This window comes from Panthera tigris, chromosome E2, assembly GCF_018350195.1.
Source record: "Panthera tigris isolate Pti1 chromosome E2, P.tigris_Pti1_mat1.1, whole genome shotgun sequence".
NCBI classification, from domain to species: domain Eukaryota; kingdom Metazoa; phylum Chordata; class Mammalia; order Carnivora; family Felidae; genus Panthera; species Panthera tigris.
In genome coordinates this window covers 5,594,364-5,619,534 of record NC_056674.1, presented here as the reverse complement: position 1 = coordinate 5,619,534, position 25,171 = coordinate 5,594,364, and the positions used below count along the sequence as shown (strand labels likewise).

At 39.3% G+C, this 25,171-nt stretch overlaps 3 pseudogenes; 2 read left to right on the top strand and 1 right to left on the bottom strand.

Annotated features, from left to right (window-relative positions):
- Window positions 1-1,588: 1,588 nt before the first annotated feature.
- On the bottom strand, window positions 1,589-1,904 carry LOC102955264 (annotated as a pseudogene).
- LOC107180466 lies at window positions 1,862-8,682 on the top strand (annotated as a pseudogene).
- Window positions 8,683-8,793: 111 nt separating this feature from the next.
- Window positions 8,794-22,642, top strand: LOC102955548 (annotated as a pseudogene).
- The last annotated feature ends 2,529 nt before the right edge of the window (window positions 22,643-25,171 follow it).

Here is a 25,171-nt window from a genome sequence, read left to right as displayed (position 1 = left end):
AACAAAGGCAGAAGGAAATGGCGGATAGAACTAAATTTCCCTATAACCTGCAGCCCATTGACAGATACTTGAGGCTGGCAGAATAAAACATTTCTCCAGGAACTTCCTAGTCTTAATGCTAATGGTTTGCTAGAGGGCAAACAACATTAGCCTGACAATAGCTAAGGCTTCCAGTATCCTGTGGGTCTTCTTTAGGATATGAAAGTCTCACTGAAAACTTCCCCTGGACATTACCTCCCCCCAGCTCGATAGTGTATATATAACCAGTCTCTCCTCACAGTCCCCGGGCAGCTCTTCCTGCCCACGGGTCCTGTCCCTGTGCTTTTAGTAAAGTCACCTTTTTGCACCAAAGACATCTTCAAGATTCTTTCTTGGCCATGGCTCCGGACCCTGGGAGCCCCACTATTCCCCCTGGCCCCCCAAAACCTCATCACATAGTACTCAGAAAAGGTGTATGCCTGTAACAGTTCTTACCTTAAAGTTAGAGCATACATGGGGCGCCTGGGTGGCTCAGTTGGTTGAGCGTCCGACTTCAGCTCAGGTCATGATCTCACAGCTTGTGAGTTTGAGCCCCGTCCTTTCCCAGAGCTTAGAGCCTGGAGCCTGCCTGCTTCGGATTCTGTCTCCCTCTCTCTCTGCCCCTCCTCCACTCGTGTGTGTGTGTGTGTGTGTGTGTGTGTGTGTGTGTATGCGCGCGCTCTCTCTCTGTGTCTGTCAAAAATGAATAAACATTAAGAAAAAAAATTTTTTAAGTTAGAGAATACATTAGAGCATATAGGACTGTGTTAAAAATTATCTCACTGCAGAAAGCGTGAAACTCACTTAAGTCAGAACCACTTTTTTTTTACTATAACTGAACTAGCATGAGTTTACTTCCTGGTGAGTCACAGGTAGAAACTACACCATATGGGGTTGTCACATGAGAGACTAAGAAAAATTACCAGGTGTACTCACAACTGCAAAGAAAAGATCCCCCCTCCCCCCCCCCCCCCCCCCCCCCCTCCCCCCCCCCCCCCCCCCCCCCCCCCCCCCCCCGCCATTCCTGGAAACCAGCCAGGGCGTGCCCGGTTGTAGTCTGACCTAAAGGCAGGAACCAATAAAGTTCTGCTGAGTGGTTTGAAATAAAGGCGGGAACCAAACAAGTTCTGCTGAGCGTTCAAATTTAAATGTCAACCAATAACAGCTCTGTAACCGCAAAAAATCCCTAACTTGTTTGTGCCTGTCTATAAAAGAAGCTGTAAGAGCCTGGCTCGGGGCCTCTTAGCGTCACTGGCAATGAGTGCGCGGAGGACCGGGTTCGAACCTGCAATAAATGACCCTTGCCGCTTGGCTTTGACTCTGGACTCTGGTGGTTTGTTTTCGGGGGGGGGGGGGGTCTCTCGAATCGGGGCATATCACACACAAAGGAAACTTCATGTGCAGCCAAAAAAGGAGATGACAGGGAATAACTTTTTTTTTTAAGTTATTTATTATTTTTTTTCAGAAAAGAGGCATTAAGAAGTAATGCCATAAGTTTATTTACAAACATATTGAGTATGTTGTATTCAAGAGTTTGATCCATTTTTCAAAGAGACTGCACCTCTTAAAATCTCCTTTCCACATCTGTGTAATGGATTAATGAAAACATCCTTATTTGCTAAGCAGTTGGTGTCTTACCATAAAAAAGGGGGCAGCAAATCCAGATCCAAAATACATAGTCATCATAATTAGTAACTGTCACTTGTTTTCCACTGAAAATGGCAAATTCTTCCCTGGGCCCTCCTCACAGTGGCTCCTATGGACCACAGATGTTGTGAACCCTTGGATGCTCTGTCCCAACATAGTGCTGTTGGAAGTTCTGTGAAAGGCGCAGAGATTCCAGATGGTAGGAATAACATCAGCATACCAAGTCCTCTTTTCAGGACACTGTTCCCTGGTGTGTAAGAGACAGAGGGGTAAGGTTGTTTTTTTTTTTTTAAGTTTGTTTATTTTGAGAGAGAGAGATAGTACCAGTGGGACAGGGGCAGAGAGAGAGGGAAGGAGAGAAAATCCTAAGCAGGCTCCTTGCTATCAGTGCTGAGCCCCATGTGGGGCTCGAACTCATGAACTGTGAGATCATGACCCAAGGGAAATCAAGAGTTGGATGTTTAACCAACGGAGCCACCCAGGCACCCCCACAGGGAATAACTTCTAAAACAGACTCATAGAGTAAGGGGGAATGATTTCCTTTTATTTAAGGTTAGGATGGATATTTGGAAAGGGGAGCTTTATCATCTATGTAGAGTTGGGCATAAGGTCACACATGAGCCTTGAGAAAGCAATTCTAGGGGCACCTGGTAGGCTCAGTCAGATGAGTGACCAACTTCTGCTCAGGTCATGCTCTCGCAGTCCAGTCTGTGAGTTCAAGCCCCATGTTGGGCTCTATGCTGACAGCTCAGAGCCTGGAGCTGCTTCAAATTCTGTCTCCTTCTCTCTCTGTCCCTCCTCCATTTGTGCTCTGTTTCTCTCTCAAAAATAAATATTAAAAATTTTTTTAAAAAGAAAGAAGTTCGAGGGGCACCTGGTTGGCTCAGTCAGGTAAGTGTCCGACTCTTGGTTTCAGCTCAAGTCATGATCTCACAGTTTTGTGGGTTTGAGCCCTGCATCAGGCTCTGCATGGACAGCACAGAGCCTGCATAGGATTCTCTGTCTACTTCTCTTTCCCCTCCTCTCCCACTTTCTCTGTCTCTCTCAAAATAAATAAATAAACTTAAAAAAAAAAAAAGAAACCAGTTCTATCATGCTTCGTATATTATGTAAATAAGGTTTGTGCTCCTTCTTACGTGGAGATTTTGGTATTACAATGAGGTCAAGGCAAGTCCTCACTCCATGAGTTACTCCATAGTTGATCTGCTTAGATATAAGTGGGGAGTAAGCTCAACCTGGGCCTGCCCAAGCTCTTCCTCAGGGCAGTCATTACCTTTTGTTAGTTTCTATCTCCCTCATGGGAGACTATGACCATGAGACTATGGCCTGAAGTGAAAGATAAGATGGAAAGAAGAGGTTAAGTAAAATGAGGGGCTAAGGTCAGCGGGTACAAGCAGGTAAGCAGTAAAGGTCAGGTCTTGGAGTCTAGCTGGTGACATTAACTCCCTCTTTCATCATAGGTACCATTATGAACTCTGCCTGTGTCCACTTGGTAACTGTGGTATTTGTTGCAGGGAGTGCTGACCTTCAGAGATGTGGCTGTAGAATTCTCTCAGGAGGAATGGAGATTCATAAATCACAGTCAGGGGGAACTGTACAGGGATGTGATGTTAGAGACCCATGGACACCTCCTCTTTTTGGGTGAGGATAACTCCCTCCAGACTTCCCAAACCACACTCCGGGTTTTGTTCCTTCCTTTGAAGAGTCTCTTGGAAGCTTCTTCTTTGCATGACTGGGATTCAGATCCCTGCAGTAAGGGAAAGAAGTAGGAGTTTGTAGATGTAAAGAAATATCTTCATGATGTTTCCTTTTCAGTTTTAGCTTCCTCTTCCTTAGAGTAACACCATTTCTGTAGATTAGTGGCAATTCTAAACATTAAGTGACATAAAATGGTCCTGCCCACATCTCAAACTCCAATTTCCACTCTTTTTTTTAATAAAAATTTTTTTACATTTATTTATTTTTGAGACAGAGAGAGACAGAGCATGAAGGGGGGAGGGTCAGAGAGAGGGAGACACAGAATCTGAAACAGGCTCCAGGCTCTGAGCTGTCAGCACAGAGCCTGACGCGGGGCTCGAACTCACGGACCGCGAGATCATGACCTGAGCCGAAGTCGGCCGCTTAACTGACTGAGCCAACCAGGTGCCCCTCCACTCTTTATCATTGTGTCTAGTACTTGGAAGTGGAGGTCAAGATCTGAACATTGGAAATCCCTCCTATGTGTTCTAAAGGGGCTATTGGGTAACAGCCTTTGGGAAATCATTTCTTAGAATTTTACAATGTCCTCTCTTATCTGCTGAGTGCAATACTGGATTGAAAGTTAGAATCTCTAACAATACTCATTTCTTTTTTCTACTAAACAGGTCTTGTGTCTAAGCCAGACCTAGACACCTTTTTGGAGCAAAAGAAGGAGCTATGGGGAGTGAAGAGAAAGGAGAAGGTAGCCTGACACCCAGGTAGGTTGAATGAATGAAGCAGATGACAGAGGTGGGGTCCAAATGTGAAGGAGGAAGATAGACCTTAAAATGTGGTTCCAGTAGCTCTCCTTGAATAAAAGTCTGAGAAGCCTAGTTTTAGGTCTCTCCCTCTCATGATAAAACATCTGGTATCCAACATTATCATGCTCTATGTTCTGTAAGGATTTGACTTTAGCTCCAGTGATGGCCCATCCTGTCCACTGCGAGGGCCAGGAGACTTTCCTTGCAGCATGAGGGCCTCCATATTCTGAGAGCTGCTCCATTGCTTTGAGGGCCCCGGGGAAATCTCCATATTTATGAGGAACTTTATGCTAAAGCCTTTCTAAATTCTGCTTTGCCTCCTATGAGAAGTGTATCAGGGTAGTGTGGGCATATTGTGGTTTGGTACAGAAATCCTGGAACACTGGAGACCAATATCATGTGTTTACTGATTTATGATTTCCAATGTTACAAAGGTTTTACACAGAATGGTGCTAGGTAATTTCATCAGATAACAAAACACCTCCCTAAAATGAGAGGATCTAGTCCTTTATTTCACTTCAAAAGTTCATTTTTTTTTTTGTATTAGCTAAAACTAGAAATTTCCACTCCATGTGTTTCATTCCTCAATGATGAAATCATTTAATGTATCTTTTTGTTTCTTAGAATCTTATATAAATTAATGCCATAGGGGAACTAGAACATTAAAACTTAGAACTCACAGTGTAAAATAAATTCTCAATTGTTAACTTGTTTCTTAATAATTGCATCATTTCATAATTTTGTCTTATAAGAAGTTCCTATGACTTTGTCATATATTTTTTACTTTCTAATTATATACATATGAGATTCATTTCTGATTTATTAAATCAAAAATTCTGCTATGACATTGGCATGTGCTTTATAAGAAGTAAAATAGATAATTAGTAAAATTCTCATTAAATAAAAAAGATTTGTTCATACATGTAATTTTACTTCAGGAAAAATTAATCAGTACGATTTTTTCTACTTTCCTCAGAATGTATCTGAATTTAATCCCAAATATTTAATTTTTATAAAGTGATTGTCAACGTATTTTACAAATTTGATGGTATTTGTCTGTTTAGAAATGAAAAGTTTTTGTTTTTCTGCTTGGTTCTAAATGTGGGATTATAGCCTTAAACTCTGTATGAGGAGGAATATATTAATAACAATATATTTTTCATGTCTTACAAGTGCTTATTTATAAAAATTTTTATCATAGCTTTTCATGGTGGATTTTAATGAATATTCTTTATAATTTTACTATCAATGAAGACATGTCTATAATTCAAAATGCTTGTTTTTCATGGGTACACGGTCACTGTTAAAAATTATAGTTGTATACATAGTAGGTTTCCTTTTAAATTTTTTTTTAGCGTTTATTTATTTTTGAGACAGAGAGAGACAAAGCATGAATGGGGGAGGGTCAGAGAGAGGGAGACACGGAATCTGAAACAGGCTCCAGGCTCTGAGCTGTCAGCATAGAGCCCTACGCAGGGCTCGAACTCACGGACCACGAGATCATGACCTGGGCCGAAGTCGGCCGCTTAACCAACTGAGCCACCCAGGCGCCCCAGTAGGTTTCCTTTTAAATAATACATCTTTTTTATGTAGAATTTTTTGGGTTAAATTTTGTCTTATTCTGTTTTTGCAATTCCATAATAATCAGCTTCCATTTATATGTGACTTTCCACAGTATTAGTTAGTTGTGGTTTCGTTTCCACATGTGTATTTTGTTATAGGATAAATTTCAACTCATTACATTCTTGGATAATGTGAGTGTAACTCAAATATGAATCAGCTTTATGCACTTTGCCAATAAAATTCTCTTCTCTTCCACCCCCTTCCCATATGTTCATCTGTTTTGTTTCTAAATTCCACATATGAGTGAAATCATATAGTATTAGTCTTTCTGTAATGGACTTCACTTAGTATAATACATTCTAGCTTCATCCACACCATTGTAAATGCAAGAGTACATTCTTTTTGATGGCTGAGTAATATTCCATTCTATATAAACACATACACACTGTATCTTCCTTATACATTCATTACTTGATGGACGTTTGGGCTCTCTTCATAGTTTGGCTGTTGTTGATAATGCTGCTATAAACATTGTGGTGCCTGCACCATTTCAAATCTGTATTTTTGTATCCTTTTAGTTAATACCTAATAGTGCAATTGCTGGGTCATAGAGAAGTTCTATATTAAGCTTTTTTGAGGAACCTCCATACTGTTTTCCAGAGTGGCTGCACCAGTTTGCATTCCCACTAACAGTGCAAGAGGGTTCCCCTTTCTTTGCATCCTTGCCAACATATGTTGTTTCCTAAGTTGTTAATTGTGGCCTATGGCAAGACTATGGTATGTCTTGGTGATGGTCTGCTTTTATTGAATTTAATGGAAGTTCTCTGTGCTTCTTGGATTTTGATGTCTGTGTCCTTCCACAGATTAGGGCAGTTTTCAACTATACTTTGCTCACAAATCCTTCTGCCCCCTTTTCTTTCTCTTTACTTCTGGGACTTCTATGATACGAATGTAATTCTTTAATAAGTTGCTGATTTCTCTAAGTCTTGTATTGTGATCTTTTGCCTGTGTTTCCTTCTTTTTTCTGCTTCATTATTTTCCATAATTTTATCATTTATTTATTTATTTATTTATTTATTTAATTTTATTAATTTTATTTTTTTAAATTTACATCCACATCACTTAGCATATAGTGCAACAATGATTTCAGGAGTAGATTCCTTAATGCCCCTTACGCATTTAGCCCATCCCTCCTCCCACAACCCCTCCAGTAACCCTCTGTTTGTTTCCATATTTAAGAGTCTCTTATGTTTTGTCCCCCTCCCTATTTTTATATATTTTTATTTCCCTTCCCTTATGTTCATCTGTTTTGTCTCTTAAAGTCCTCATATGAGTGAAGTCATATGATATTTGTCTTTCTCTGACTGACTAATTTCACTTAGCATAATACCCTCCAGTTCCATCCACGCAGTTGCAAATGGCAAGATTTCATTCTTTTTGATTGCTGAGTAATACTCCATACATATATATATACCACGTCGTTTTTATCCATTCATCCATCGATGGTCATTTGGTCTCTTTCCATACTTTGGCTATTGTTGATAGTGCTGCTATAAACATGGGAGTACATGTGTCCCTTCAAAACAGCATGCCTGTATCCCTTGGATAAATACCTAGTAGTGCTATTGCTGGGTCATAGGGTAGTTATATTTTTAATTTTTTGAAGAACCTCCATACTGTTTTCCAGAATGGCTGCACCAGCTTGCATTCCCATGTAATTTTATCTTCTATATCACTGATTTACTACTCTGCTTCATCCATCCTCACTGTCATGTCATGGCATCCATCCGAGATTGCATCTTAGTTATAGCATTTTTAATTTTGGCCTAAATTTTAGTTCTTTTATCTCTGCAGAAAGGGATTTTCTGGTGTCTTCTATGCTTTTTTTTCCATCCCCAGCTAGTATTCTTATAATCGTGGTTTTAAATTCTAGTTCAGACATTTTGATTGTATTTGTGTTGATTAAATTCCTGGCCGTGAGTTCTATTGCCTGTTCTTTCTTTTGGGATGAGTTTCTCCATCTCATCATTTTGTCCAGAAAGGAAAAGAGGAGAGAAAGAAAAGAAAGAAAACAAACAAAACAAAACAAAATGAAAAAACAAACTAGATCTTGTGTGTTTTTTCTGCTTGTTAAAAGAATCTAGATCCAAGAATAAAATAAAATATAATAAAATGAAATGAAAACAACTAATTAGATCAAAATAAAAATAATATGTATATATAAAAATTAAAAATAAGGGCACCTGGGTGGCTCAGTCAGTTAAGCATCCATCTCTTGATTTGAACTCAAGTCATGGTCTCACAGTTTGTGAGTTTGAGTCCTGCATCAGGCTCTGTGCCAACAGCCTGGAGCCTGCTTGGAATTTCTGTCTTCCTCTCTCTCTGCCCCTCCCAAGCTTGATCTAAACAAACAAACAAACAAACAAACAATTAAAAATGTAAAAAAACCTTAAAAAATAATACTAAAAAGTAACAAAGGGAATTGAAAAAATAAGAAAATAAATGAAGAAAATAATAATAAACAATAAAGAATAAAAATAAAAGAGAAGTTAGATCCTATTTCCCCTAGAGGTAAAGTCTGTTAGTGTAGAGTTGGTGCAAGTGAGTTGTTTGTGCTGGTCTTCTGGGGGAGGGGCCTGCTGTGCTGATTCTCAGGTTAAATTGTTCCAGTGAAAATGCACCTCCAGATTGCAAGGGAGTGGGTTTTGGTGTAAGTGGCAGTGGCCTCTACTAGGTGGGGCTGTTTTGCTCCCTGTAGGCTTTCAGTTCTGAATGACAGAATGAATATGGGGTTTTCCCATTCTGTAGCCCCAGAGCTTAAAGTTCATGACCCCCACTCTTAAGGGGAAACCTGATTAAAGAGCAACTAATCATCCCTCTTGTGTCCCCAGTTTCTGTCAGAACCTCGCAGTCACCCTGACTATGTCCAAGCTTTTTTATTGCAGGCAGCAACTGAATTTCAAAACCCCCAATTTTATGGATTCCCACAGTGTGGACCCACGCCGTTCCTCTGGGGTAGCATCTGGCCATGCTTTTGCCAGCCCATCTTAAAAAAAGTCATGTGACTATGCAGCTGTTCAGAGTTTATGTCAAAACAGCAGAAAGCCGGCACCCCTGCTTGCCACCCTCAGCCAGAGTGAGTCCCATCTCATGCCTGGAAATATCCCAGCGTGTTGGCACAACCCATCTTTCCTGAGACCCCAGAAATCCTCAGATCACCCTGTCACTCCTGGCATTCTGCCCCTCTTCACCACATGAACACCTTTAAGTCAGGCACTCCCCCTACAGTAGCAGACTGCTACAAGTTCAGATTTTGTGCTCCACAGCTTATACTACTTTGCAGTGGCCTCCATATTAGGCTCCCTCCCTGGGCCATACCCAGAGCAGTATGTCCCTGGGTAAACTCTCTGAACTTCCTACTTGCTGAAAGGTGGTCACTTTTTACTTGTAGTCTTGCAGTTTTTGTTCTCTCAGATCTCCGATTGATTTCGTCGGTGTTTAGAATGATTTGATAACTATCTGGCTGTGTTCAAGGAAAGAGACAAGCTTAAGGTCTCCCAACTCCTCAGCCATCTTAACTCCTCCCCCTTAAAATTATTGTTCCATAGAAGGTTTCCTTTTAAATGTGACTTTCTATAATTTATCTATTTTTTTATTTTTATTTTTTAAATGTTTATTTATTTATTTTGAGAGAGAGAGAGAGAAAAAGAGCGCACGCATATGTGTAAGCAGGAGAGGGGCAGAATTGTGCTTTCTCTTTTACCTATGTAGTTTGTCCCAGAATGGCATTTCTCACCTTAGGACGTTTTTGGACAATGTGTGTGTTACCCAAATATGAATCATCTTTATGCTCTTTCCCAAGATTAGGTATTATATTTTATCCTTAATTTTGTTCTACCCATCTCATGTTTTGATACCATTCTCATTAACTTTTGCATCCTCTGAATGTATTTTCATCACTTTACCTTAGAGATTACTAAAACATTCTAAAGATAACAAATCATTATAAAGTGATATTGCCAATTGCATACAAAACTCTTCTACTTATCAACTCCACCCCTGCACCCACCTTAAGTTCCTGATATCACAAGTTCTGTCTTTTATGTTGTGTATTTTATTACCTAGATTTATGATTGTTATACTTTTATTTAAAAAAATTCTGTAGCAGAAATAAAAGTGAGTTGTGCTGCTTCATTACAGCCTTACAGATTTCTATAATTGTGTAAATATTTATATTTAGCAGAGAGCTTTGTGTTGTGTCATTTTAATTACTGTTTAGAATCCTATTTTAACTAAGACTTCCTTGAACATTTATAGGACAGGTCTACTGGTAAACATACAGAGGTTTTTACTTGGCAAAGTCTTCATTTCTACTTTCATGGAAAACAGTTTTGCCAAATAGGGATTCTCGGTGGATATTTTTTGATCATTCAGTACTTGAATACATTGTCCCATGCGCTTCTTCCTATCAGGTCTGCTGAGAACCCCACTAATAATCTTACAGGAACTCTCTTGTACAAGAAGAGTTGCTTTTGTCATGCTTTTCAAAATTCTCTTATCACTTGTGATTTTTGATAGTTTAATTATAATGTGTCATTGTGTTCATGTTGACATTTATCTTACTTTGAATTTATTGAGCTCATTGAATTTGTCTCTTTTTTCCACATGCATGGGAAGTACCAGCCTTTACTTCTTCATGGAAATTCTCTGTCCCCTTTCACTCTCCTCTCCTTATGGGGTCCCTGTAATGTACATACTGGTTCACTTGTTGGTGTCCCATGGGTCACTTATCCTCATTCCTTTTCCACATTTTTCTTGTTTCTCAGTAGATAACAAAAAGGGTCTTTAGATTGTCTGATTCTTTCTTCTGCTTGATCAAGTCTATTGCTCACCCCTTAGTGTATTTTTAAATTCAGTGATGGTACTCTTCAGCTCCCAATTTCTGGTTGATATACTTGCTGTCTCTTTGGGTTTACATTTTGGTCCTGCATAGTTGTCCTGACATCATTTAGTTACCTGTTTTCTCTCCTTCCATGAGTATCTTTATGATGGTTATTTGAATTCTTTGTCAGGAAACTTATGGTTCTTTTTTTTTTTTGTAATTTTTTTTAACGTTTATTTATTATTGAGAGACAGAGCATGAGCAGGGGAGGGGCAGAGAGAGGGACACACAGAATCCGAAGCAGGCTCCAGGCTCTGAGCTGTCAGCACAGAGCCCTACACGGGACTCGAACTCACAAACCGTGAGATCATGACCTGAGCTGAAGTTGGACACTTAACCAACTGAGCCACTCAGGCACCCCAAGTTCTTTCTTAATTTAGGGCCAGTTTTAGAGATTTATTTTGTTCCTCTGATTAGAACACAGTTTTCTATTTCTTTGTATGGCTTGTGATCTTCTACTGACATTTGGGAATTAAAAACAAAAACAAAAATAAAAAGCCTCTGGGCCCAGGATTATGGACTTGCTTTGTACAGGAGAACAAAAATAATAGTAATTCTGGGGCCTGTCATACATCTCCTGGGCATTTGCAAAGTCTGAAATTTTGTAATTTTCCAGTTTACAAAAGTGTAATTACTTCTTTAGAGCCCATGATACCTTCCTCTCTCTGTGTGTCCTCACTCTGTAGTCTTTTCATTGTTTAAACAAACAGTCACCTTTTGTTTGAGCAGCCACCACAGTGCATCCAGAGGGTGCTGTCATTCCCTCTGCTTCCATGTCCTGTGTGACAGAAACAAGCCCCCCAGGCAGCTGCAAAGAAGCAAGATCACTGAATATACAGGTCATTTACTTGTTTCTCTCCTGATGAGGGGTAACCGTTTTTTCAGTCTTGCCATGGCATGTCACAGAGGGTGAACAGCTGTTGTGTGTAAGTGTCACAAACTTTTCTTGTCTCTTTGATGTGGCTCTTCATTTGTACTTGCCTGGGTGTGCTATGTTCTCCTAACTAGCTTCTAAAAGGTAATGTGGTCCATTTTTGTCTCCACGGGGGAGTAAAGTCCAGGTTGCTTCCTATTCCTCCATTCTGCTGATGTCCTGTTATGAGTATTAATTTTGCACGTTAGCGGGGTGCCTGGATGGCTCAGCCAGTTAAACTTCCAACTTCAGCTCAGGTCATGATTTCATGGTTTGTGGGTTTGAGCCCTGTCAGGCTCTGTGCTGACAGCTGGAGCCTGCTTTGGACTCTATGTCTCCCCCTCTCTCTCTGCTCCTCCCCTGCTTGCTCTCTCTCTCTCTCTCTCTGTCTCTGAAAAATAAGTAAACCTTAAAAAAAATTAATTTTGTTGGAATGCAAGCTGGTGCAGCCACTCTGGAAAACATTATGGAGGTTCCTCAAAAAACTAAAATAGAACTACCCTATGACCCAGCAATTGCACTACTAGGCATTTATCCAAGGGATACAGGTGTGCTGTTTTGAAGGGACACATGCACCCCCATGTTTATAGCAGCACTATCAACAATAGCCAAAGTATGGAAAGAGCCCAAATGTCCCTCGATGGATGAACGGATAAAGAAGATGTGGTATATATACACAATGGAGTATTACTCGGCAATCAAAAAGAATGAAATCTTGCCATTTGCAACTACATGGATGGAACTGGAGGGTATTGTGCAAAGTGAGATTAGTCAGTCAGAGAAAGACAAATATCATAAGACTTCACTCATATGACGACTTTAAGATGACAGAACAGATGAACCCAAGGGAAGGGAGGCAAAAATAATATAAAAACAGGGAAGGAGACAAAACACAAAAGACTCATAAATATGAAGAACAAACAGAGGGTTCCTGGAGGGGGTTTGGGAGGGGGGATGGGCTAAATGGGTAAGGGGCATTAAGGAATCTACTCCTGAAATCATTGTTGCACTATATGCTAACTAATTTGGATGTAAATTTAAAAAAATAAAAAACAATTAATTTTGCACATTAGCATTTTAATGTACATGCATGTTAGTGTAACAAATGGGATAACTTACTTTGTATCTTTTGATTGCATCTTTCCATAACACCCTAGGCCTGTTGGCAGACAAGCAAAGGAGATTCATTCCATGGAATGATATGGGAAAATATGGAAGCTGTGGCCTTGAGTATTTATACTTAATGAATCACTGGGAAGGTGGTGGGAGGTAGTGATGGGCAGAACAGATATTATGATGGATATAACCGAACTGGGACAATTATCCATGAAGAAATCCTTACTGCTAGAGGAGATCAAGAGTGTAAAACATTTGGGGGAAAACACTACCTTAAGTCAGTGATATTTGCAGAAAGTGTCTTTGAACCCAAGGACCAAAATCCATTTTTAAAAAGATGTTTATTTATTTTTGAGAAAGAGACAGCGTGAGCAGGGGAGGGGCAGGGAGAGAGGGAGACACAATCTGAAGCAGGCTCTAGGCTCTGAGTTGTCAGCCCAAAGCCCAATGTGGGGCTCGAACTCACAAACTGTGAGATCATGACCTGAGGTGAAATTGGACACTCAGCCAACTGAGCCACCCAGGTGCCCCCAAAATCCATTTCGTAATCCTTCATATTCTCTAGAAGGACATTTGGAAATTCTGGAAAGTCACCTAAACCATGCCGAAAGTAATCATTGAAACCGTTTCAAATACAAGATTGGATTAGTAATTCACTGAAATATTTCTGAAAGTTAGACATTTAAGAATAAAGATAAAAATTCTACATGTGATTTTGAGAAGATCTTTTCAGAGTATTCATTATTCTCCCACCAACACATAATCCCTCCTCATTCTAACGTCTAATTTTGATAAACTTCAGAAGGTCTTTATCCCAACATCACTGTTCTATAGTTATCACATGACACTTAATTTGGAGCAAGTTTTTATGTATTGTGATTTTAGGAAGGTCTTTAGTGAGGACTCAGTCTTCTGTAATTACTGAGGTATTTGTAGTGGAGATAAAACTTACTAATGCAATGAATCTGGGAAAAAATGTCAGTTAAGGGTCAAATCCTAGTAAACATCAGAAAACTCAGTTTCCAATGAACCAGTATAAAAGTAATAAATGTGGGAAAGTCTTTTATAAAAGCTCAAATCTTGTTGTACATTATTGTATCTTTACTGGGCAGAAGACTTACAAATGTAGTAACTCTGGCAAACCTTTTAACTAGTCTTCAAAACTCACTCAACAATAGAGATTTAATAATGGAAATAAATCTTACAAATGTAAACAATGTGGCAAAACATTTACCACTCAAAACATCAAAATTAGGTAATATGTTATGGAGAGAAGGCTGAAAAATGTTTACAAAAATGTGACAATGCCCTTAAGCAGAACTATAAACTTTCTGAACATCGTAGTGTGCATACTGAAAGAAACCCTACAAATGTAAAGAATATGGTAAAGCATTTAATTCATAACCAAAAATATCCAACGTGAGGCAGTATCTCTTGGGGAGATAACTTACATATGACAAGAATGATGGTCATGTCTTTATCTGGCTTCAAACACTTAACTCAACATCAGAGAAATCATAATGGTTGGAAGCCCTATAAATGTAATGGTTGATGAAAGACCTTTGTTTTTAATACATGCTTCAGGGAAAAAAGAGTCTTTATAACAGGTAAAAACATGAAAGTTGTAAACAATTGGCAGAGTATGTAATGGAAAACAAAATCTAAATAAAATGAGAGGTTTCACAGCAGAAAGCAATAGGTCAATATCATTTTTCAGACACTATTCTAAATCAGAGCGTTTATTATAGAGAAAAATCTGAATATAAAACTCTAATATGAATTACATTTTTACCTTGGAGAATGTAGGCATTGGGGGTATGACCCCACCACACCTGAGAATCTTACTGTAACTTTTGAGTCCCCCAAATTAAAACCATACCTGGTTTTCCACAGAAATAGCCTATCGTTGACTAGAAGTCTTACCTAGAATATTAACAGTCAATCATCTCATTCTTTGTTGTCTGTATTATAAATGGTATTGTTATAATTAAGTAAGCTTGAAAAAACAAAAGATTAAGGAAATCATAACAGAGAGGAAACATTTATAGTACTGCAACGTGTTTGTCAAAAAATAAATCTACTTGGACCCACACTGCTCAAACCCATCTTACTCAATGATCAACTGTATTTGCTAATGTGCCTCAAAGTCTAAAGGAAAGATGGATGTCTGGAGGGGAATAATTTCAGTGTGTCTCTTTTTTTTTTTTTTCTATTGACCATGTTTGAGATTTTTTTTTGCATGACAAATACTATTAATTTCACCCTTAAATCATGTCATGCAATGCCTTTATTTGTGTGCGTGCAAAATGATTTGATTGTTGTCTCACAGACATGAGTGGCTCTTTTATGATGGGGAATTCATTCATACCTACTTTTCCATGGAAGATTGAGACTGTAGTGTACAATGTATGAAGAAAATCTACTTGGAGATGCTGTTTGTGTTTGATGTCTAAGAGGGATACAACTCATGATGAAGTAAGGGTTCAGGGCATTATTATTTGAAATAAAGTAAGATAGAGAAACATTTTGAGTTTTAAATAGTTGTGTTAGTTGCTGTTTAAGGAGAATGGCAGTTCATTAAAATCTGGATGTATTTTCATAATAGCAATTGATACAAGTCAAGAATATTAGTTATGTGGTTGAAATTTAAAAAATTTTCTCAGATATCTGGGGAAATTATAGCTAACTCTTCCATAAAAGGGTATGAAATTATTATAATCCACATTTACTCAATAATGAATAATTATTTGAAAGTGTAGGAAGTATAACTCACAGATCCTTATATCACAGGAACAAGAATGGTTCTTGAATGCTTGTCATGGGCATTTTAACCAAGAATCATGCAGTAATTTTGCAATGGTTTGTTTAGAGTGCATTTGAACTTAATATATTTTCATTAATAACACTGAATGGATTTTAATGTGTTAACACTGATGTGTAATAAATGAAGTTTTAACCTACACAAACCCTGGACTGTTGCAGGTTAACAGATGGTAACACAAAGTACACTTGACCCTTGATCAACATGGGTTTGAACTGTGTGGGTCCACTTACAGTCAGATTTATTCATAGTACAGTACTGTAAATGCATTTTCTCTTGCTTCTGATTTTCTTGAGCTTCCATTATTGTAGGGATACCATATGTAACATATATAACATATAAAGGTGTAATAATTGACTGGTTTTCATAACGTTTCTTGTCAACAGAAAGCTGCTATTATTATTTTTTGTTTATTTTTTTAAAGCTATTAAAATTAAGTATTGGGGAGTCAAAATTACACATGATTTTCAACTGCATGAGTGGTGGGTACACTGACCATTACTTGAGATTATTTTCCCTATGTTCATGTATCATATATTTTCTTCCTTATTGTGACTGCTGGAACATTATGATATTTTTAATAAGGATATAGAAGTATTATTGAGACTGTAGCTAATCAATTCATACTGCTGCCTTGGAATCCATCTTGTACAACTAGACTGCCTGCAGGGGCTTTTGAAGTGACTCTAGCTCTGCCCAGTAGCAAATACACTATAGATAACAGTCCCTACAGTCACAAGCAAAGGTAAGATCCTCCTATGACTTCCCCAGTAGCCTCTGTGAATGAGTGTCCACTCCCTCCCTATATATTTACCTTGTGTACCCCCTACAGAAGACTCTCTCAGAGTTTACCATTTTCCACTCATTTTGATTTGAATTGTGCATTCTAGACTTAGCACAGGAACTCCAAAGCACTCCAACCATGCACCCCAAAAAAGGCATCTGCCCCAGTTCCTGCCATTCTGTCTACCTGCACTCAGCCTTGACCTCTCCATGTTGTCCCTCAAGGGATATTGTGTACATTCTCCAGGATCTAAGGGTAACAAACTTCATGTATTTAAATTTCTTTGTTTTCTTTTATTGAACCATGGGTCACCATCCATATGACTACCAAGTACTGGTTCTACTTAACTGCTAATTGAACAAAGTCACTGCAAATATAGTTATAAGCCATATCTACAGAATTCTCAATCACTGTTTTTAAAACTTTACACTATATTTTTCTTTGCTTATGTTGCTTTTCTGAGCATACTGAACACAGTTTTTTTGGTTTTGATATGCACAGAAAATAATATGCTATATTAAGCTAAAGGTATATCTTGTAGTAAGAGAACAAATTAAGAAGAAATGCATGTATATCTATATCTTCAGAATGAAAGGGAATATTAGATCAAATGAAGTAATTTCCAGATTTCAAAATTGATGATTTCCTAACAAGCAAAATGTCATATATTCATAGTGGGAATAATTTTCTCTACATTGTATTGAATTGATTTCTCCTAAATCACTTGTATCTTGGTTTGAGAATCTCCCCATGCAAATCCTGTCTTGTCTACCTACTTATTACTCATGTAGGATCTACTCTGTTTCCCTTGTTCCAACGTTCATGAATTGTTGCTTTTATGACTTGCTCAGGGATTTTAAGAATACGTTGCGTGAAATGACATGGTGTTCCAAAATTAATTTGAATATGGGAGTAATTCCACAGTAATTTAATTCTGTGTGGTTTAATTGCTCCCTTTTACTTCTCAACTGGACAAGAATACTAAGTAAGATTTTTTTTAGTTACTGTTCTTTTTCCTTCTTGGAAGTGACATCATCCACGTTATTCACTTTACTGGAACAATTTGATTAGGTGAAAACTTGGAGATTTCATGAGTCATGTGTTATTTTAACACTAATTTAAAGGAACCAAACTTGGGACAGTGCTGGGTGCTTAGTAGGTGTTCTTGACTTAGGAAGAAAACAAATACTAAGAGTGATGATGCAGCCCAGGGTAAAAGATAAAATGTCCAGGCTGAAGCATTGGCATGAGTTCTTCATTTAGGTAGAGGACACCTGTCTAAGGCTGAACTACTGAGTCTAAATTTAGAAGGATAAACTTTACTTGTTTTCTTTCCAAATCATCTCCAGTTCTTCGATGTCCTCATCTCCATTCCAGTGATGTAGGCATCACTGCTATCCTTCTTTCCTGTGTTATGGAGACCCCATTTTCACTGCTGTCTCCTCCCACATAAGCCATGTAGGCCCTTCTAGGCTCTTAGGAGTAGTTTGGAATTTTTTAATTCAATGGGAAATGGTTGGTCACTGGATCATGTATGGCCATACTTGGGACTTAAATACTATGTTGTCACCACTTCATTGGAAGAACAGGAAAACACCATCAATGGGTCACAGGATTGTTTCAGGCACTTGGTACTAAGATGTGTGGGGAAGGATAAAACATGATGATGGTATCCTTTAAGAGGAAGATAAATCCTACTAGAAGCAAATACGGAGAACTCTTGAGATGCAGAGAAAGATCTGGTAGGGAGCCCCTCTTGGTCACTGCAAGGTCTTAGGAAGCTACTTGTAATGGAAAAATGTGACAGAGATGGGAACTTGGAAAATGTGGTTTCCTGGGATTGAGGGAGTCAGATCCTTTCTTCATGATTTAATGAATTCCCTGGTGGTTCTGAGGACTGTTGTTATTGGATGGCAGGGATAACTGTACTTTCCCAGGCCCAGGTCGGTGGCAGTGGATGGAAAGGGGAGATTGGATATTTAAACATTATGGCCATTGTCTTAAGATATCACATGACAGAGTACATACTGAAGATGAAGAAGTCTTCTGGACACGAATAATCAGAATCAGCAAGGCATGTGGATAGTTCCTCAAAGCACTGGCCTCCCAGGTATAAAACCCCAGTATAGGTCTGATGTAGTATAAATGGATCACTTTACAAGGATGCTGATCTGCAGCTGGCAGGGACCCCTTTCACTTCCACCTTTCCCCTTTCAGCTTGTGATGAATCTAGTCCCATGCTCTGGACTGTGTATAAGGCACCTTTTAGTTAGGGAGCAGTTCACTGTTCATGGGCCGTGAACATTTCTGTTTCAAACAGCCACCCACTTTTTAGTCTAGATGTCCCTACATTGTTTCACAGCCCATGCTATCCTTTCACCCATTCTGACCCAAGCGGAAAGAGGATTTTTATCAGTTGTAGAAACTGATAGAATAAAGTTTGGTAGCATGTTATACTCACATTTAACATAGATTCAAATGAAGATTAATCATTCATTTTTCAGTACCTCCGATTTTATGGTCAACTATACCATGAAAAGGCTGATGTGTATATATAGAAAAGAGGTGGATTTTGTGTTATGTATACAGTGAGTAGGTAGATGCTCATATCTGATAAAATGGCACAGACACCCTTTGGTGTGCTCTGGGTTTTCCATTTCTTCTCTCTTGTATTGTCTACCCCCAGGTGTTGTGCTCATATTTGCTCTCCCATGGCCCCAAGATACCTACACCACCACCAGGCATCATAGTATGTTCTATGCAGCAAAGGAGGCGGTGTAAATCTGATTGAGCTAGGGAATTTGTTTTGAAGTCTTGTTTTCATTCAAGGAAGGCCATCCTCCCCAAGGCTCTTCTCCCTCCAAGTCATTGACAAGAACTTTGACATATGGGCCAGTCTAAGTAGAAATATATAAGTGTAACACAGGTAGACATATAAGATGTTTGTGAAGGGCTCTTTTTCTCTGAACTGTATCACAGCATCTGACAGAAAGGCAATCACATTTCGCATTGAAACTAGCTATTACAAAAAGTCTGTAGGGGCGCCTGAGTGGCTCAGTCAGTTAAGCGTCGGCTCAGGTCATGATATCATGGCTCGTGAGTTCGAGCCCCGTGTTGTGCTCTGTGCTGACAGCTCAGAGCCTGGAACCTGCTTCAGATTCTGTGTCCCTCTCTCACTCTGCCCCTCCCCTGCTCATGCTCTCTCTCTCTCTCTCTCTCTCTCAAGAATAAATAATGACTTAAATTTTTTTTAAGTCCCTAAAATTTACAATTTCCTTAACCTTACTTCATAGGGATTTTATTCTGCATACAAATGGAGTGCTGATGAAGCACTTCTTAAGCCTGCAATTACTTATGGTCTCATGTTTAAATCATCAAATACAGATCTATAGTGAGAATGCTATATTCAATCCCATGATAATATATACCATGTGTTAATGTCTGGTATGCATTTCATAACTCACCTGATAAAATATTTAAATAAGTTCCAATTCACTCTAACTTGGATTGCTTTCATTCAGGAGCATGAACAGAAGTGTGTTTGGGGTCATTCCAGGAAGCTCAAGGAGGGTATTGACCGAAGGGAGAGGAGGAAAATAAGACAGGCTTTTGTTATTTTTGAATAACGAGAATGTGTCTTGTGGATCTTGTGTGTGTGTGTGTGTGTGTGTGTGTGTGTGTGTGTGTGTGTTTGTGTGACAACACTAGCATGACCACAAGCATAGAGCAATTCTAACAGTGATTTACCTGTGATGACCTGTAACTTAGTTACCACAGAGGCTCTCAAATTAGTGTCAGAATCCCCAAGTGAACTTGTAAATCAGATTGCTGTGCCTGTCCCCACATTACTACTTTGGTAGTTCTGGGGTACAGCTCCCCCAGTTCCCTTTCATACACATTGTCAGGTGCCTGTCTATGGAACCCACTCTGAGAACCAATGTCCTGGGGTATGTTTATGGTTGTGTTACTCAGTAAAAATATTAGCATATTGCACAATGCAATCAGGCACATAGGTGTCTAATTTTGGTTTTCCAGATGTGAAAGTGAACTCATGTGTGTGCCAGACCTTCCCTGCACTTGTAATTTGGATGTCTGACCTCTATGTCTGGTTCTTAGTAGTCAACCAGAAAGCCACTCAGGTTATATGTGTGTGGTTTGGGCTGGAATTTTCACTTTGAAGTCTCATTTCATAGAGTCTGTTCTCTGCGAAGACTTATGGTGGGGCAGGTTTGGACACTATGCTCAGCAGTGGGAGGTGACTTCCAACTTGCATGCCTGCTGAGACAGGCCATAGAATGGCTTCCATGCTCTAGTTCAACCTGTTGGCTGGAGACACAAGTCAGGCATAGCTGCTAACAAAGCTCCTTGACCAAGTAGGTCCATCTCAGCTCTGCAGGTGGGCAGAGTCACTGACATCTCTGATTGGGTGTCACCACAAGGTGGAACACAGTCTGTTCTGACAGTCTTCCAAGATCTGAACACTGGTTGTTGTAAGGCTTACCCACCTTCTCCATCCTTATATGATACCCTATGGTCCAGCAGTATAGATTCCCCCAAGGATCCACTTGATAGGAGACCTAACTGGGCCACCCAGGAAGAGGCCGGCCATTTGCAGAATGTTGGATTCCCACCTTGGTCTCTCTCTCTTTTTGATGGAGGAATCATTGTTTGAGGTGGTCTCTCATGGTGGGGCACTGTGCTGTCCTGGGGGAGGTGCTTGTGGTCAAAGTGAAATGGCTCTTCTTACCCTTCTAATGCTGTCCTTTTTTTTTTTAATATTAAAAAAATTTTTTTTAACATTTACTTATTATTAAGAGACAGAGCATGAGCAGGGGAGGAGCAGAGAGAGGGGGAGACACAGAATCCAAAGCAGTCTCCAGGCTCTGAGCTGTGAGCACAGAGCCCGATGCAGGGCTCAAACTCACAAACTGCGAGATCACGATTTGAGCTGAAGTTGGACGTTCAACCGACTGAGCCAGCCAGGCACCCCTCTAATGCTGTCCTTGGTCTCTGGTCTGGGGTCTCTGGTCCAGGGGTGCTTCAGTCTCATTCCTGAGAACTGAGATTTGCCCAATGGTGTCTTATGTGAATAGTTGCTAGTTGAGCTTATTACAAGACAGACTGAAGTGGGAACCATATATTTCACCATCTTAATGATGTCACCCCTCTGTAATCAATATTTTCATGTCTCATGATCTAGATTTTTTTGATGTTTGTTTATTTTTGAGAGAGAGTGAAGTCAGGCAGAGGCAGAGAGGGGTTTGGGGCAGAGGATCTGAAGCAGGTTTCACATGCTGATGATAGAGGGCCCGATGCAGGGTTTGAAGTCATGAATGGTGAGATCACGCCTGAGCCAAAGTCAGTAGCTTAACCGACCAAGCCACCCAGGTGCCCCATCTCATAAGCTAAAAACGGATGTTTCCCTTTTATAGATAGTACCCACTTGCTGCATTAGTGAGAGAATGAAGACCATTCTCAGCCGACTGTAGACATGACAGAAAATGTTGACATCAAACATCACTCTGAGGGGCGCCTGCGTGGCTTGGTCGGTTAAGCGTCCCACTTCAGCTCAGGTCATGATCTCACGGTCCGTGAGTTCGAGCCCCACGTTGGGCTCTGTGCTGACAGCTCAGAGCCTGCAGCCTGTTTCGGATTCTGTGTCTCCCTCTCTCTCTGCCCCTCCCCTGTTCATGCTCTGTCTCTCTCTGTCTCAAAAATAAATAAACGTTAAAAAAAAATTTTAAAAAGCAAAAAACAAAAAAACCCCACATCACTCTGGAGGAATGCACTGTTATTGAGAAGGGCCCCAGAGGAACCCTGTGAAGGGACTTCAATCACATCAGTGTAGAACTCAGTCTCCTCGAAAGGAAAAAGAGGAGGCTCTGAGTCGACAAATGGTGGGGAAATAGAAAAGAAGTGGCTACTGTTCACACCATCTGTCATCATGTACGGTGCATTATCAAGGAAGGGCATTAACTGGGCTTTTGTAACAAGATGAGGTCTGCGTATGCTCACTTCCCCACCAACATGGTTATTCAGGAGAATGGTTCTCTTGCTAAAATTCAAAATTTCACGGGTGGAAAATACATCTGTAGGGTTTGGATGAGGCCAGGTGTTGCTTGTTCTGTATCTCAAGCCCCTAAAAATAAGTTAATTCTTGAAGGAAATGTCATTGAACTTGTACCAAACCCAGCTGCTTTGATTCAGCAAGCCACAACTGTTAAAAACAAGGATATCACAAAATTTTGGGATGGTATCTATTTCTGAAAAAGGAACAACTCAGCATCTGATCAATAAGATCTCAGTTGTCCAGCTTCAGAAAAAGCAAGATGGTGGATGATTTTCCAGACTTATTTGTAATATTTTATTTTTTAATCTAATATCTTATAATTCTATATACATGTATGTACATCTGCATATGCTTATATATGTGTATGAATATGGGTTTTATTTATTTATTTTTAACTTTTCATCCTCATGTTTTAGTTACAGCTCTAGGAATAATCCAATTGAATATAGTCAAGCAAATGTTAGGAGGAACATTTGGTTTATTTATGTTAATATTCTAAGGGAGATGTTGGGGTTTGGGTTTACCAAGTTTTTTATATTTTCCCTTACACTCTATTTTTTTTTTTATTATGTTTTATGTGCTTTCCTGTGTGCATTTTAAGAAAATCATTCTAGGGGCACCTGGGTGGCTTGGTCGGTTAAGTGTCTGACTTCGGCTCAGGTCATGATCTCACGGTCCATGGGTTCGAGCCCCACGTTGGGCTCTGTGCTGACAGCTCAGAGCCTGGAGCCTGTTTCAGATTCTGTGTCTCCCTCTCTCTGTGACCCTCCCCCATTCATGCTCTGTCTCTCTCTGTCTCAAAAATAAATAAACGTTAAAAAAAAAAGAAAAAAAAAAGAAAATAATTCTAAATTTCATTCTTTTTCTGTGAACACTGTGTACTCAGTACCATATGGTTTAGCTAGAAATTAAAGCATGCTTTCAAAGTCTAGTCACAGTTTGAAGTTACTTCCTACTTTTAATTTCAACTTGTCAATATGTGTACATTATGATACTTATCTGTTTACTTATATCTATTTTTTTGATCAGTTTTTTAAAGTCACAGTGCAGATCATAAGTGAACACACAGCTCAATGGAATTTCACAAACTGATCGCATCTCTATAAGCCCCTGAGATCAAGAAACAGAATATCATTTGTCCTCCAAAATTCCCCCTTGATGTCCCCAGTAGCTTTGCCCAAAGCCCAGCACTCTTTTAACATGTAGATAATAGATTGCTGTCCTCGTTTTTGCACTTTTTTGTAAATGTAATCAGGCATGAAGAACTCTTCTGTTTGGCTTTTTTTCTTTCCATCTATTGCTTGTGAATTTATCTGTATTTACTGCACGTTGTTGTGCATCATTCATTAGACTGGATGGATCCAATTCCATTGTGTGAATATCCATTGATCTCATCATTCTACTATTACTGGGCAGGTGAAGAATTCTCCGTGTAGAACTGTCATGAATAGTACTGGCATATAAAATCTTTAATTTGCCTTCTAGTGGAACATGCACACATATCTGCTGGCTATATATGTGGGAGCATATTGCTGGTAAATACAGATGTGTTCAGCTTTTATAGATAGTACCCAATACTTTGCCAAAATCTTTGTACTAATTTTCACACCCACCAGCAGTATATGGGATTTCTGGCTTATCTACATACTTTGCAAAACTTGGTAGTTTAGGTCATCTTCACATTAGGCTTCTGGTTGGTATGTGATAATGACCAAGTCATGGTTTTATTTGCTTTGCTGTTGTTGTTACTTCGTGTTACTATGGAGTTAGGCATTAATTTGGGTAATCGCCTTTTCAAAATGTCTAGTTAGTTATTATGACCATTTTGTTCTGTTGTGATATCTTTTTCTTCAGGCTTTGTAGTTCCGTATATATGCTAAGAATGACTCCATTGTCTCCTCTCTCATGCCTATTTCTAGCTCTTGAGCTTGTAGTACAAAGAAGTTCTTAATTTTAATGTATCTAATTTGTCACTTTACCCATTATGGTTAGTGTTTTTTATTGTTTTTAGAAATCTTCTCTTATACCAAGACCACATAGATAGAATCCTTTGTGTTTTTCTAAAAGCATCATTAATTATCTTTACAATTTTGGTGAGAAATGTATTAAAAATCAATGAGTTATGTGGTTTGTGTAGTGAATGATGTTTTTTATTCTTTTTCTTTTTTTCACAACATGGCTAACAAATTGAAACATATTCTGAAAATGCTGTATTGTGCTTTTTTCCTTCTGCTTGCACAAGTCATTTCTTTTATTTCTTTTTTATGTTTTTAAATTATTTTAAGTTTATTTATTTTTGAGAGAGAGAGAGAAAAAGTGCAAGCAGGGGAGGGGCAGAGCGAGAGAGGGAGACATAGAATCTGAAACAGGCTCCAGGATCTGAACTGTCAATATAGAGCCTGATGGGGGGCTCGAACTCATGAGTGTTGAGATCATGACCTGAGCTGAAATCGGACACTTAACTGACTGAGCCACACATAGGCGCCCCGCACAAGTCATTTCTTGACATGGATTAACATCACCACCATCTTGGAGCACATTTGTACTGTGATTTCTCTCCATCTTTTCCTGCCAGCGGTGTGTCCGTTGTGTTATAATGTTTGTATTGGGTGTCTTCTAGACTGTTAAGATTAGCCCTATGGACATTGATTGGAGCTTAAAGTAAAAGCTTCCAGGTACACTGAGTTTTTAAAATTTTTCCTCTATATGTCATTGCCAAATGAGCAGCAAAAACATCATGAAGGGAAACCCATTTTGAGTTTCCCCACTGTTGTGGAAAACAACCCACTGTTGTGGATA